The sequence below is a fragment of the Camelus bactrianus genome, chromosome 25 (genome assembly GCF_048773025.1).
Source record: "Camelus bactrianus isolate YW-2024 breed Bactrian camel chromosome 25, ASM4877302v1, whole genome shotgun sequence".
NCBI classification, from domain to species: Eukaryota; Metazoa; Chordata; class Mammalia; order Artiodactyla; family Camelidae; genus Camelus; species Camelus bactrianus.
In genome coordinates this window covers 536,919-552,584 of record NC_133563.1, presented here as the reverse complement: position 1 = coordinate 552,584, position 15,666 = coordinate 536,919, and the positions used below count along the sequence as shown (strand labels likewise).

Here is a 15,666-nt window from a genome sequence, read left to right as displayed (position 1 = left end):
AGATTTATTGTAATCCCTATCAAATTACCCCAGACATTTTTCATAGAACTAGAACTAATCACAATAAAATTTATATGGAATCATCAAAGAAATAGAATTTCCAGGGCATTACTGAAGAAAAAAAGAAATAGCCTGGAGGAATAACTCTCCCAGACTTCAGAAAATACTGTAGAGTTACAGTCATCAAGACAGCATGGTATTGGCACGAAAACAGACATATAGACCAATGGAACAGAATAGAGAGCCCAGAAATGAACCCACAAACTTTTGGTCAACTAATCTTCGACAAAGGAGGCAAGAATACACAATGGAATAAAGACAGTCTCTTCAGCAAGATAAACATAAGACAAGATACAATAAACCTCCTAGAAGAAAATAGAGGCAAAATATCTGACATACATCTCAGAAATGTTCCCCTAGGACAGTCTACCCAAGCAATAGAAATAAAAGCAAGAATAAACAAATGGGACCTAATGAAACTTACAAGCTTCTGCACAGCAAAGGACACCATAAGTAAAACAAAAAGACAACCTAAAGAATGGGAGAACATTTTTGCAAATGAAACTGACAAAGGCTTGATCTCCAGAATATATAAGCAGCCTAATTGACTTAATAAGAAACAACCAAATAACCCAATCCAAAAATGGACAGAAGACCTAAACAAGCAATTCTCCAAGGAAGACATAGAAATGATCAATGGGCACATGAAAAAATGCTCAATATCACTAATTATCAGAGAAATGCAAATCAAAACTACAATGAGGTATCACCTCAAACCAGTGAGAATGGCCATCAAAAATCCACAAATGACAAATGCTAGAAAGGCTGTGGAGAAAGGGGAATCTCCTACATTTCTGGTGGGAATGCGCTTTGGTGCAGCCACTGTGGAAAACAGTATTGAGTTTCCTCAAAAGACTAGGAATAGACTTGCCATATGACCCAGGAATCCTGCTCCTGGGCATATATATACTGAAGGAATCCTACTTCAGGATGACACCTGCACCCCGATATTCATAGCAGCACTAGTTAAACTAGCCAAGACATGGAGACAGCCTAAATGTCCATCAACGGATGACTGGCTAAAGAAGTGGTATATTTATACAATGGAATACTACTCGGCCATAAAAACTGACAATATAGGGCCATTTGCAGCAATATGGATGCTCCTGGAGAATGTCATTCTAAGTTAAGTAAGCACGGTAACAAGGAATAAACAGAAGTTACCTTCAGGTACAGTAATTTTGATTAAAATATCCATACAGAAAGCAAGTCACCCCCCCGACTGCTGGCAGGAGGAGCATCTGAGTGTAATAGCCCAGCCAAGCAAAGTAGATTCCGAACTTCTCTCCACAGAATTTCCTGCAGAAAGACAGAATGTAGTTTCAGAAGACACACATAATCACTCTGTAGCTTCATCCTCATGTTAATTTCTTTTTTCTTTGTTTTTTTGTGGGGGGCGTAATTAGGTTTATTTATTTGTTTTTTAAATGGAGGCATTGGGGATTGAACCCAGGACCTCATGCATTCTAGGCATGTACCCTACCAGTGGGCTATACCCTCCCTCCATCATATTAATTTTTGTTTCTAAATCAAGGAGGCTTTAAGTTTAAACTTCTGACTCAATTCACACTTAATACATAAACGTTTTCATAGCAGCCCCCAAATTCTACCATGAAATAAGAAGTATTTTACGCATCATAGAATTACTGATCACTGGTTCACCTGCTGAAGAGAGATAAATGAGAACAGAGCAAAGGAGGGGACGAGGCCGACTCCGGAGCAGATGCAGGGGATCATCACCACTCACTGGACAGTCTGGCACATTCAACAAATGCCCCCAAAGATCATTCTTAACAGGCTTGACACAAGTGGACATCAACAACTGGCTCAGTCATCTGCTCCTGCCTTATCTCGGGAACTTCCCTGGAGCAAATGCATCATAAACCACAGATAATAAGGAAATGGCTGATGATAATGATAACAACTGGGAGTGCAATGTCTCTCTGACAAAATACTTATAAAACTCATTGTGGGAATGGGAGAGGGCAGGAGGGATGTGGCTGAGGAAGGTACTGCCCTTTATTCTTTGTATCTAGCACGTCTGTTGTTCTTAGGTTTTAAAAACTCTTCAATGTTTCTCAGTTAATCTGGAGTAGATGGAACAGGCCAGGGAGACAAGATTAGAAGAAAGGAGGCAGGGCACGAAGCGGTGCCAGGCTGGTCCTGAAAGGGAGACAGACACAGACAGGCAGCACAGAGGGCTTAGGGACGAGGGGAAAAAAATGAGACGGCTGATCAGGTGTGTCTTGCCATTGCTGATACTTCCCTCAACTGGCTCACTGCTGACCCGGCAGTGCTTGGTAAAACCTGTGGCTTTCCTCAGCTCTGAGTTCTCTCTGAGGCTTCCGGCTCAGTCTGGAGCTGGGCTGAGCTCCGTGGGCTTAGCCTAGGGGGACTCAGCTCTGAGAACAGCCTGGAGTCCTGGGAAACTTCACGCAGGAACCCTCTTGGGCTGAACCAGCGCTCACAGGGCAGCTGTGACACCAGCTCCATCCTCAGAGACCTGGGTGTGGACCATTCCATGGGGAAAAGGGCTGAGCCCGATGCCAAATCAGACAGGAGGGACAAAGTGTGTTCATTCTCATGTGACTGGGCTTTGTGGCCTGGCTCACGGATGGCAGGCTCAGGATGGTGTCTGGCAGAGAAAACCCTGGCAATGGGTTTGAGATGTCTTGGACACTTTCTTGTTAAGCTTTTTGTAATACATTCTTATCAACTCTCCGTCCTGAAAATGTCACATTCAAAACTGTAAAAATGTTAGAAGTTGCCTTCTCCAACTGGCCAATGGCAAACACACCCTGCTACAGTTAGAGAGCTGGTCAGGCAGCATCTGCCTGCATATTTACAGTGACGGGGAGTTCGTTACTTCCAAAGGTTACATGTCAGCAAGAAGGTCAGAAAGAATTTTTGAACCTTAAACAGATGTCTGCACCCTACTCCTTGCTGAAAGGCTAGGAATAATGAGGAGCCCTTCAAATGTAGTTTTGTCTCATTGTTCTCTGTCTCTGTCAGAAACACCCCAATTCTTAACATCAATATTTCAAAATTCAGCTTTGATTTCTTTATATCAAAGTTATACCATACATTCAATAAAGAGTCAAACAGTTCTCGAACACCGATTGTAAAATGGAGCAGTTCCCAACAACTGCCCCATTTCCTGGCCAGAAGCAACCACGTTCAGCTCCTACTGCTGACTCTTGGAATAATTACTCCCTATCTCTGACTAATATCCTTGTAACACAGCCTACTGACTTTTTCAGCTTTATGTATCACCTATTTAACTTTCTATTTTGGAAAATGAGGATTAAGCTTTCTTTCAAACCCCATCTCATCTACACACCTAAACCTTCATTCTTCCAACCTTTTGATACAATTACATTATAATTTTGATCAGCTCAGTATCCTTGCTTTACATTATTAGGACTCTGTACAGACTGTTCACAGGTGTAGCAAGTTGTCTGCTAGGCTTACTTTTTTCTTCCCTTCTTTGTTTTTCCTGGAGTTAATAATTGTCTTGGTGGTTCATAGCTTAGATTTGTGAGCACTTAACAATTCAACCCCAGACCTTCTCCTAATGAATAACTTTCTCAATACTTTCCAATACATTGTCTACAAATTTCATCTCCTTGAATAAACCTCTTCAGATCTCCTTCAACCTGGATTAACGACATGCTAGTCTTGGCACCGAGCTGAAGGGGCCACTAGTGGGAAGCAACAAAGGGAACACATGGACCAGGAGCAGGGAACAGATCAACATAATTTCCTTAGCAAAACATACTTAAAATAGTGGGAAAATTGTTTTCTTTACCAACACAATCACACACACAAAACCCAAAAGCCCATAAAGAATGATTAAAGAGCCATCAAACCCATTGGCCTGCCATCAAATTCTGTATAACATAAAACAAAAATAACAGAAGGAAAATATCATATAAATAGGAATCTCAAGGGGGATGGGGTGCACTCCGTGGCAGAGTGTGTGCTCAGCATGCATAAGTTCCTAGATTCAATGGTCAGTACCTCCATTAGAAAAAAACATTTTTAAAGAAAAGAAAAATGTATCAACTTTAAATATTTACATATGTACAAACATCCTCTTTTAAAACTGTGTTCTACAGGATAACCCGGGTTAATGAGAAAGTGCCTCTTCATGACTGTGATCCTGCTGATAATTGAGGGAGGAAATTAGAGTACGACCACATGAAATAAAATCCCTTATGAAATAATGATCCCGGGTGACAATTATTGGCTACTGTCATCACAAAAAAGAGAGTCAACTGGACATTATATACCTTATTACAGGAGTACAAAACTTCACATAACAAGTATTCTTGCGCAAAGCTGAACCTCAATCAGATCAAGCTTTTAGGGGAGGATCAAATCACTCAGCTAAAGCAAATACATAGAATGGAGAACCAAGTCTAACACCACAGGGGAGAATGAAATCAGCCAAACAGGAAATAGAGAAACCCCTCAGCAATTTTAAGGAAAATGAGAAACAGGAAAATTATAGATTAGAACCCACTTGAGAGATATGCTAGTTGCAATGTCTGAACCTTGTCTGGATCCTGATTTCAACCCCAAAGCTACTTAAAAGTGTACTTTTGTGACAATCAGGGAATTATTTTATAACCCTAAAAAAAAAAAGGAATATTCCAATTGTATTTGAAAGAGACCTTGTCATTTCACTAATGAAAGGTTAAGCTATGTAGGATTGCCTTCAAAATGATCCCATAGTAGGGGAGGGGACGAGGTGGAGTTGAAAGATGCAACAACAGTGACTCTGAGTTTATAATTCTGGAGCTGGGTGACTGATACAGGCAGGCTGGCTGTGCTGTTCTCTCTACTTCTGTACATGTTTGAATCTTTCCATAAAATGTGAAAAAAAACAAAAAGACTTCCGTGATTTAAAACCCTCACTTGGAAGGTTAAGAAGTTTGCCCAAGTAGGTGGGCACCTGCATGGGGCGCTGAGATTAGAAAGAACAGGCACCTGGCTCCAGGCCGACCTGGGGCTACCTTGACCCTCCTCTTCTCCTCACCATCCACAGCCAGCCCATAACTGCATCCTGTCAGCCCCACTCCCCAAACGCATTCCTCCCTGGCTCCCACCATCTCTCATCTGGCCCAATCCAAGAGCCTCCTACATGGCCTCCCTGCTTCCTGGGTCCCTGCCATTCATTCTCCACATTATCTTTGCAAAATGTGAGTGAGAGAAAATTACTTTAGTGCTTAAACTCTCATGACTGCTTCTCACTGCACTTACAGCCTACACTCCTTTCAGTGCTTCTGATGCCCTTCTAAACCTCGCGTCTCATCACTCTCACCAGCGCTGGCTCCAGTATCTCCTCAAACCTGCTGAGCACATTTGTGCCTCGTGGCCAATGGACAAGCTGCCTCTATTCCTGGGGTGACTTATCCCAGATCCTCAGAATCCAGCCTCCTTATCACCATCTCAGCTCACATGTAACCTACTCAAAGATAGCTTTCTTGACTCACTTCCCCCCAAGTCTCCCATCTGTGTTATTTCTTTCATTTCAATCTGACATTGTTACCTTATTCGCCCGATTATTTTTGTTTGCTCGGTTGTCCTTGGCCTCCCTCCCCCCAGCAGCATTGCCCAAACAGCATAAGCTCCCTGGGAGCAGCGGCGCTGGTGCTCTGAGAAGACACATTCTGAGCACGACATTACAGTCACGTGGTGTAGTGAAACGGTGTCGAACAGCAGATACAGCAAAGCAGTGAGAATTTCTCCCTTATTTTATAATTTAAGTGAAATCTAACATTTACTCCTGTTTAATGAAGAATTTGGGAGGTCTTTGGTCCCAGTTCCTGGACGGCAACCCCTAAAGCCTTGAAATTTCCCAAGATAGGAGTGTCTTTGCTGTTCATGTTGAACCGTTGGATGGCTTGTGTTCATGAGATGACTCAGGATCGGGACTGGCCAGCCAGAGACACCAACCATGTGATTATAGGGTTGGGGCTTTGAGCTTTGTGACAAGTGAGTGACCACCAGGAGAGGAAGGGACTCAACAGTTAGGGCTAAGGAAAGGTTTGACTTACAGTTAGGGTTTGGGTTAGCCATGTCGGTAGTGACCCAATAAATCATGTATTTGTAATAAAGCCTCCAGCAAAAACTTGGGGCAACAAAGCTCAGAGCTCCTGTGAGCTTCCTGGTTGGTAACACTCTTGGAGGACTGTCACACTCAGATGCCATGAGGGCAACCCTGAGCCCTTCTCACTGGAGTGCTTTCCACAACAGCTCACCTGATGAGATCTAAGGGCTGCTTCTTGTCTATGCTTCGAGGAGGAGCCCATTCCCTGTGCAGAAGGCCCTGTTCGCTGGGGCAGCTGAGGTCCTCTGAAGGAGGCTGAAGTTGCACTGGGAAGCAGAAGCAAACAGGTGACCGTCACTGTCACCACGTGTTCACATGTTCTGTTGATAAAATGTGGTGCTAACACTTCGTGGTCATTTGTAAATAAGGGGCCCTCACTTGCCAGAAGGGATGGAGGTACCATATAATTTTTCATAATTCTCACCCAGAATTATTACTAACCCCTTGAGGGTCATTTGCAAACGTTGGTGGAAAGGAATGCTTGGATGTTACAGTCCTGGGACCACCGTGGTAACTGGTGAGAGCCTTGCAGATGCTTAATGTCCTACAATCGGGCCAGTCTTCCACAGCAAAAAAACTAGGCCACCCAAGTGCCCAAACTGCTGCAGTGGAGGGACAGCTTACAGTCCAGCCCCCTCCTTGGACACCCAGAGGAACCTGGACTCTGGCAGGTTAGGGGCAGGGTCAATTGTAAAACCCAGGCTTTTTTGTCCCCACAATTCAGTAGTTATTCAGTGACAGCACATGGAATATAAACAACAAAGAAACTTGACAGGATGTTATATATTTAGCTTACTCAAGAAAAAAAATTTAAATCCAGTCATTCTCCTTCCCACCTGACCTAATTTCCTTTCTCCTGCCCTAGAACCAGATTATTACCCACCCAGCCTTAACATGGGTCCTGACTCCACTTACCTCCCTCCCAAACACCACATGAGATGATTCCTCAGCCTTGATGTGGGAGCAGGAATTACAACCGGCTTTAGTGGAAAAGTACTGGTTGTGCGCAGATGCCAACTAAACACTGTAGAATCCTGGTCTCCCACATTAGTAATCATGACAGCTGTTTGCAAATGTCCCCAAAGTTCATTTCAGACTTTCACTGCTAATTTTGCTGGGATATAAATATAAAACATATGGATTGCTTGGCTGGACTGCTATGCTGGGTCTCTGACCCAGGAAGCTCAGTGTCTGCTCCCTGCACCCAGCTCCCTGCTCTGTTCATGCATGTGCATCAAGCAGCTGTTTAGTGTCCATTTTAATAACTTAAACAGTGCATTTCAGTATTGTCTTCATCCACAAATACGTGTACCACACAGTAGTAATGATCAGTCTCAGTCTTTGCTTTCTTTAATCTTAGAGAGTCAGATAAATGGATAGCAAATATAACAAAGTCATAGAGGGCTATAATATAGTATTTCCTTTATTTCAATGACAGCATTTATTTAAAGAGTTTAGATATAACATCCTTGAATTTATGGCATCATTAAGCGTCTGAAGCTGTTACATTTTAAAAACTTCATTTCATGCGAGATGTTATCAGTTAGAGAAGTGCTCCTGAATTCGAGGGGTTGCTGTCATCTCAGACGGAGTCCCTAAAAAATGTCTGCACTCTGCAGTATTGCCATCATGACAAGAACCCAGACAGATGAAATTATAAAGCCCTGTGGCTTTCTAGTACACAGACAGAAAATGGTATTTCAGAGGGAAAAAGCCTGAATTACAGAAAATGATAAATGAAATGGTCTAACATGCATTTCCCTTACAAAGAACTAATACTTCTTTGATTGATAATAACATCTGTCAGTAATTATGAAAAGAGCGGACAGATGCATAGTACTTACTATTAGCCAGTGCTGTTCTAATATTGACACAGATTCATTAATCCCCATAGCAACTCTACGAAGTGGGTACTATTATTATCCCCATTTTATTGATGAGAATCTTGATAAACACAGAGACTAAATGACTTTACATGGTCGACAGCAAGAAACCAGCACAGGTTTTCCAGCCTGAGTCTACACTCTTGGCAACTTCTCTCTTTTTTTTTTTTTTTGGTGGAGGGGAGATAAGGTAATTCTGGTGGGGGGTGGGGAGGTAATTAGGGTTATTTGTCTATTTTAGAGGAGGTGTTGGGGGCTGAACCCAGGACCTTATGCGTGCTAAGCATGCACCCCATCACTTGAGCTGTACCTTCCCCTCTCGAGTCTATGCTCTTAGCTGCTAATCTGCACTGCCCCACATGGTAACTCTGGGGAACTACAGTTTATTCATTCACTCACTCATTAAACTCAGCCTTCCCGGTGCCTGGGATTCAGCAGTGAACAAGACAACATGGTTCCTGCCCTAAATGAGCTTGTCGCCTCCTGACATATTATTTTCACTTTACCCAGGAAGAAACAAGATCAAGAAGATTAGCCTTTTCCTGTTAACACCGGAGGATACATGAGGTGCTTTATTTAATTTCTGCCATTTGACTTACACCATGGGGAGGGAAAGCTGCCTTGCAGATCCCGGAGCTCACAGGCCTGTTAATCCCGAATTTTTTTTAACACTGTCCCTTACTTGATACTTGATCTGAGAAAGGATGAAGTAAACCTAAAAAGATTCTAAGAGAGTGTGTGGTTTATACAGGGTAACTAACCTGCCACTGTGTACTATCCTAACAGGAATCTGTAGGCATATTTCTTTTCTTTTTATTTTTTCCTGTTTACGGGCAGCTTTTAAAAACCAAACCAAACCAACAAAACCAAATCACTGATAATTCAACAGCAGGCTCTAAATCATCCCCAAGACAGCAGCTAAACTCAGTTTAGATTTACAATGCGGCTTCTGGTGGCTGGATTGAAGAATGTATCTCTATCCTGAATATGAAAGTCATTCACTCAGCTCTTCTCATATAGGGCAATGAAAAACTCTTCCTCCGGTTGATGATACTTTCATCCACTTGGAGGACTTTCAGAAAACAGCTGAAGTTATCAAAGCCTGAGGACCGAGTTTTCAGATCATTGGACTTCAGAGGCAATTTTATGTGCAGTATCTCAGCGTGAGTACAGAGCACCTCCCACAGGGTGTGTACTTTTGCAAATACAAGCTTGTCATCCAAAACCTATATTGGGAGAATGAAAACACAAACCAGGAAACTGTTTTCACATTTTTAGTACACAGATTTTTCTTACGTTGCTGGTAGTTAAAGCACGTGTGCAGACACACACACATATGACACTGGTAAAAGTGAAGATATAATAAAAATAGATTTGCAAACCATCATACATTTTTGCCTTAAAGATAATTTCTTTGTTGAAATTACTGAAAAGTTATTTAAAATCCTTACAGTTCATTCATAAAATTACCAATGTTTTAGATGAAGAAAAGCAAACTTGTTAATTTTTAGTCCAAATTAGTAACTAAAAATAGAAACACAAAAATATTCTTTGCAGTGGTATTGTAATGACAACTTTTTAAATTTCTCAAACCTAGGACTATTTACATATCTGTTCAATATAGTGTTAAACAGCCATTAAAAGGGATTTAAAAGAATTATATTTATTAATATGGAATGTATAATAAAAGGAAAAAGCAAAAAAAGGGAAATAATTTTCCTTTTTGGAAGGGAAAAATATCTATATTTGAACAAAAAAAGTTTAGAAGGATTTTAAGATTCTTTGTGTATAATTAAGGTACACATGATTGTTAATTTCACTGTTCTTTCATTTTCAATTTTGGGGGGTGAATTTTTATAATAAAAAATCTTTAAAAAGGTTATTGCATAAATACATTTATAGATATATTAATGACTACATTCTCTGGGTATTAAAAAAGATCTTCTTGCTTTGGATCTGAAACATACATTCCATAATGCAGATTCAAACTGACTCGCCTCCCAGCCCACAGCGAAGGCATGGCTACGGTGACATGTTTCAAATATCATTCCAGGTAACATGCAGGATCCCAGCCAATGGCTGCAAATGGACTGACACTGATCTGGTTGCTCCCAGCTGCAGACCGTCATAGATGAGGTTAGATTCATAGGCTCATGTTTTCTCTGTCAAAAGAAATCAGAAAATGTTAGGCTTTTAGTTTCACCAAGGGAACAAGAAGTTGTTTGATTATTTTTATGCAAAAAAAACCAACAAACCAATTTGAACCTGATTAAAAGACATTTGCTCAAAGCAGCACGGTAGCAATGAAGGTGCTCTGGCTGGCAGGGACTTGTTGGATTCCTCTGGGTGCTTGACTCCTCACATGGAATTCCCTTGGCACTCCAGAAGGCCTGTGGTTGTCCCCATGGGTTTGTGGCCATATGTGGCGCACAAGTCTCTGGCTTTGCCACAATTTCAAAGCCTTTCTTGGCTTATGAAAGGTTTTGCACTCAAATGGAGTTTTCTTGAGTCCACTCACTGATGTCATTCAACAGAGCTATAGTCCAGATCTGAAATTCTAGACTCTTAAAATCTTGCAGACATTCAAATGGTTCAGTTTTGGATGTGTATTCACCTCTGCAGGCCTGGACCAAATTAGATAAAGCCACTCGGACATGTTCAGCAAAATGCAAAGAAATTTTTCTCTCTGCAAGACTGAAATATCTGTGAAGCTATAAAAACCTCTGCTTCTAAAAAAATAGGGAATCAACTCATCAATAACTTATCTATCCAAAATGCATGGCCATTTAAAAAAATACTGTATTTACTATTTAAATTCTATCTGTCTTTTGCCAAATTATGTCCTAAACTGAAAGGAATATATATATAATGTAGAGAATTTTTGACCTTTTAAGAGAAAAAGGAACCCTCCTACTCGGTTGGTGGGAATGTAAATTGGTGCAGCCACTATGGAGGACAGTATAGAGTTTCCTTAAAAAACTAAAAATAGACTTCCGTGTGATCCAGCAATCCCATTCATGGGTATATGTCTGCAGAAAAATATAATTCAAAAAGACACATGCACCCCAATGTTCACAGCAGCATTATTTACAATAGCCAAGACACTGAAACAACCCAAATGTTCACTGACAGATGACTGGATAAAGAAGGTGTGATATATATACATACATATATACACATGAACACACACACACAATGGAATACTGCTCAGCCATAAAAAATAAAATAACGCCATTTGCAATAACATGGATGGACCTACAGGGTATTATCCTAAGTGAAATAAGTCAGAGAAAGAAAAACAAATATTCTATGTATTAACTTATATGTATATCTAAAAAATAAAACAAATTAATGACTATATTAAAACAGAAATATACTCACAGGTACACAGAACATACTGGTGGTTACCAATGGGGAGAAGGAGGAGAGGGGAGGCAGGAAGGCTAGGGGATTGAGAGGTAAAAAGTACTACGTATAAAATGGATAGGTTACAGGGCTGTATCATACAGCACAGGGAAATATAGCCATTATTTTATGGTGAATTTAAATGGAATATAATCTATAAAAACGTTGAGCCTCTGTGTTGTACACCTGAAAATAATATGATGTAAATCAACTACTCAATTACAAAATTTTTAATCAAAGTTTTCTTTTCATATTATTTGCAATAAGTTAGAAGCCAACACTGTCAATAGAAACATAGTGCAATTCACAATTTTCCAGTAATCCCATTTAGAAAATAAAAAGGAACAAGTGAAATTAATTCCAGTAATAATTATTTTTATCCCAAAATATCCAATATACTATCATTTCAAAAGTGTGATTAATACTTTCAAAACTTATTAATAAATATTTTACATTATTTTTGTTGTACGAAGTCTTGAAAATCTATTACGTATTTTCCACTTATAGAACATCTCAATTCACAATAACCACATGTGGCTGGTGGCTACCATACTAGACAGAGCAGATTACACCATTCACACTTCTGATAAATTACCTGCTTTTACTTATTTAAAAAACTTGCAGAAAAGGCTTTAGATATTCCCTATATTAAACAAAGCAACCTTGACGGGTGGGGAGTATCTTCATTATAAAGTGAAAAATAAAGGTAACAGAGCCATGGTTACATGTATGTTAATGTAACAATACCTTTTTAATTCATTCAGGACTTTACAATCTTTCTTAATATGCCAAGGATTCACTGTCACTGTGCAAGGTTTTGCAGTATTATCATCTTTGGAATTGAGAGGCTTCTGATGACCCTGCCTTGAGCAGCTGTACATAAAAGAAAATAACAAAACAGAGAAAAAGACCTTATTAAAGATAATTTAGGGGGGAGGGTACAGCTCAAGTGAAAGATCATATTCTTAGCATGCACAAGGGCCTGGGTTCAATCCCCAGTACTTCTTCTAAAAATAAAATAAATAAATAAAAACCTAATTACCACCCCCCAGCAAAAAATTAATTAATTACTTTAATTAAAAGTTAAAAAGAGATAATTTAGTGCAGGCTTATCAGGCTACAAGAGCTACAATGAATGCCCCTCCCCCCATTAATTTAGAAGAAGTCTTAAAGTACTTCCCAACATAAAGGCTAAAAAATAATTCAGAACACTTTCTGATGGTCAGCATGATTTTAACAAAGAAGTAATTACATCCCTGGTGTCAAAGCTCTGTCAGAGATGGGCACAGGAAATTTAGTAAAAATGATTTTGCAACTACCTTTGAAAGAAATGCTGAGAAATGATCTTTTCTGTTGGAAATTAGCCTGCTTTTACATTCTGCAGTAGGCATACGTGTTTACAAACCAGGCAGGAACTGGATCATATTTTATACATACTTTAGAAACTGATTTTAATTTTGCTCTCTACCTGCAAGGCTATTTTTTAGGTAATAACATAAGCTGGCCACTATACTGAATTTTGTTTCCCTGTTTGCTTAATCCTCACAACTCTGTAAGCTGCTATTATTACCCCCATATAGCAGATAAAGAGCTTGAGGCAGAAAATAATTTGGGTAACTTGGTAAATGCTGGATCTGGGTAAGAATGCAGCCAGTCTGACACTCAAGTCCATTCTTCTCACTAATGTCTGATACTGCTGCCTACATTCAGCAAAGACCGTTGATTTCATATTTAAGTGTGTCATTTCTAAAAGTGCAAATCTATATCACTACTGCTGTGTAAATTATTCTTTTGAGATATGATTACCAAAAAACCAAAAACAAATAAAATCAGGGTGCCACTGAGGGGAGGGTGAACTGCATATGGACGGACACAAGGGGACTTTTTGAGGACACAGTTGCACAACTCTAGAAATAGCTAAAATGGCTGACTTGTACAATTATTATTTGTGAATTTTATGGCCTGTAAATTACACCTTAATACAGCTATTAAATTAAGAAACTGGGATACCAAATTAAGACTAAAACACATATGTATATATCACACAAAGAACAACAGGCAAATATCATTATTTACTGCACCATTTTCCTTCATGCAGCTTCCTTTCCTCACTCGTTCCTGAAAGGATGATTCATTTTTAAAATAGTCTTTTAATTTATTCAGCAAATAATTTTTGACTGCCTACTATGTACCCAGGACTAGTCTAGGCACTTGGAATAGATCAAAAAACAAAAAAGTCCTGTCCTCATGGAGCTTGGTTGGTGTCTAGCTGGGGTGGGGGGCGGAGATGACAATTCACACAACAGAGCAGCAGAGGAGGTGGCATGTTAGGAAAGAAGAACCATGGTAAAAGCAAAAAGGGCAAGGTAAAGAGAGTTGAGGGTATGGGATGAGGGTGATGTTGTATTAAATACCAGAGCAGGCCACACTGAGAACTGAGGTTAGAACTAGGACTAGGAGTTGAGAAGTCCCAGGTGGACGGAATAACCATCACCAAGGCCAGCATGCACCTCGCATGTTCCAGAATGGGGGCACCGCTGGAGCTGCGGAGAAGGGTCAGTGCAGATCCTGTATGGCCTTGGAGGACGTTGTAAGGACTTTGGCTTTTACCTGGAGTGAAATGGGGAGGCACTGCAGAAGGACGACACAACCTAACTTAGGTTTTCAAGGCTCACTTGACTGCCGGGTGAGAATAGTCGAAACAGGTCAGAGATGAAGGGAGGGAAGCCACTGAGAAGGGCTGTGCAGGAGGAGAGGACAGTGGCTCAGGGCAGGGAAGCAGCAGTGGAGGCAGGAGCCATGGTGAGAAGTGGCTGGGTTCTGGATATGTTTTAAAGGCAGTGTTAAACCAGATCTATTGACAGAATTCACGTGGTATGTCAGTGAAAGTCAGAATAACTCCAAGTTTTTTGACCCAAGCAGCTGGAAGGATTAAGTTTCCACTAACTGAATGGGGGAAGCTGCAGAAAGAACCAGTTTGGGGGGTAGGAGGACCAAGAGCTCAGTTTTTACACATGTTGGTTTTAAGATATCAGAGTGCCAAGTGAAGATGTCAAATCAGCAGAAGATAGTAAGAGTCCAGAGTTGGAGAGAAAAAGTCTAGCGGGAGACAGAAAAGTGGGAATCATGGGTCACACAGGTGGTACAGGAAGCCATGAAACCCAGGTACTCAAACATTAAGATAACCTGGCATTAACCATAGAAGTTATCCTTGAGGGCCTGCCTACTAGGTGTGGATATCAGTCTTATTTCCCGACCACTCGAGTTTTAAAAAGGAACTTACAAATGAATTCGTGCAAGACACTGCCTCCAGGGGGTGGGTCCAGAGCTGGAGTGGGAGAATGGGATGGTGCACGCTACTCCCTACGGCAGAATGTGTGTGTACACATGTGTGTGTGCACATGGGGATGAGTTACACCTGGCTTAAGAAAAAGAGCTAGTAAGTCTAGAAGCCGAAAGATGAAAGAACATCCAGATCTGGTAGAGGGAACAGGGGAAACACTGTGTACTGTAAGACATATCCCCATATTGCCATTTCCCACCATCCTTCCATCAGGATCACATTTGTAAGGGGGGAATTATGTAGATACGTGTGATGTACACAAACTTTCTGACTATGTAACACTGAATATCTACATATGTAGCAAGTTAATGATATTTATATCTGCTTCAAGTTTAATAACAATTTCACAACAGAGGGAAAATAAAATATTGAGGACTGGTAGAAGTATCATACAAGGCCTTTCAATGCTCAGAATGGAAGCAAAACACCTTCACCCCACAAAGAATGTCATTAAGAGTCAATAATGTTTATATTTGCTTAAGAAATTGAGAGTTACAACTTCCTGCTTTAAAGAATTAACTTTAAGACAGATACCATACTATAAGCAACGTCTATGCTGGTGCTTTCTTAAAGCTATTTTTAGTTCCTGCTTGTTCTGATGTACTGCAGAAACTCTGCAAAGAAAACCTTCTATTCAAAGGCTTAAAGGAATAAAAAAAGAAATAACACTGCATTCTTTTAAGTGTTCTCTGTACTAAGAGTCACTTGCAAATGCAGCACCCTGCCACAGGCCTACATTTTTAACAATAAATTCCTTTGTGCAAGTTTTCAATCGCTATGTGACTTTGTGTCAGTCTCTCACTCAGAAGCAGAATGGAGTACCAGAAAATGACACATCATGTCTAAAACTACAGATTTGG

General features: G+C 40.4%; 1 non-coding gene across 1 annotated transcript; it reads right to left on the bottom strand.

Annotated features, from left to right (window-relative positions):
• Positions 1-1,488: 1,488 nt before the first annotated feature.
• TRNAS-AGA (transfer RNA serine (anticodon AGA)) lies at positions 1,489-1,561 on the bottom strand. Its single transcript has one exon. It is a non-coding gene; the product is annotated as a tRNA-Ser (tRNA).
• Between the last annotated feature and the right edge of the window lie 14,105 nt (positions 1,562-15,666).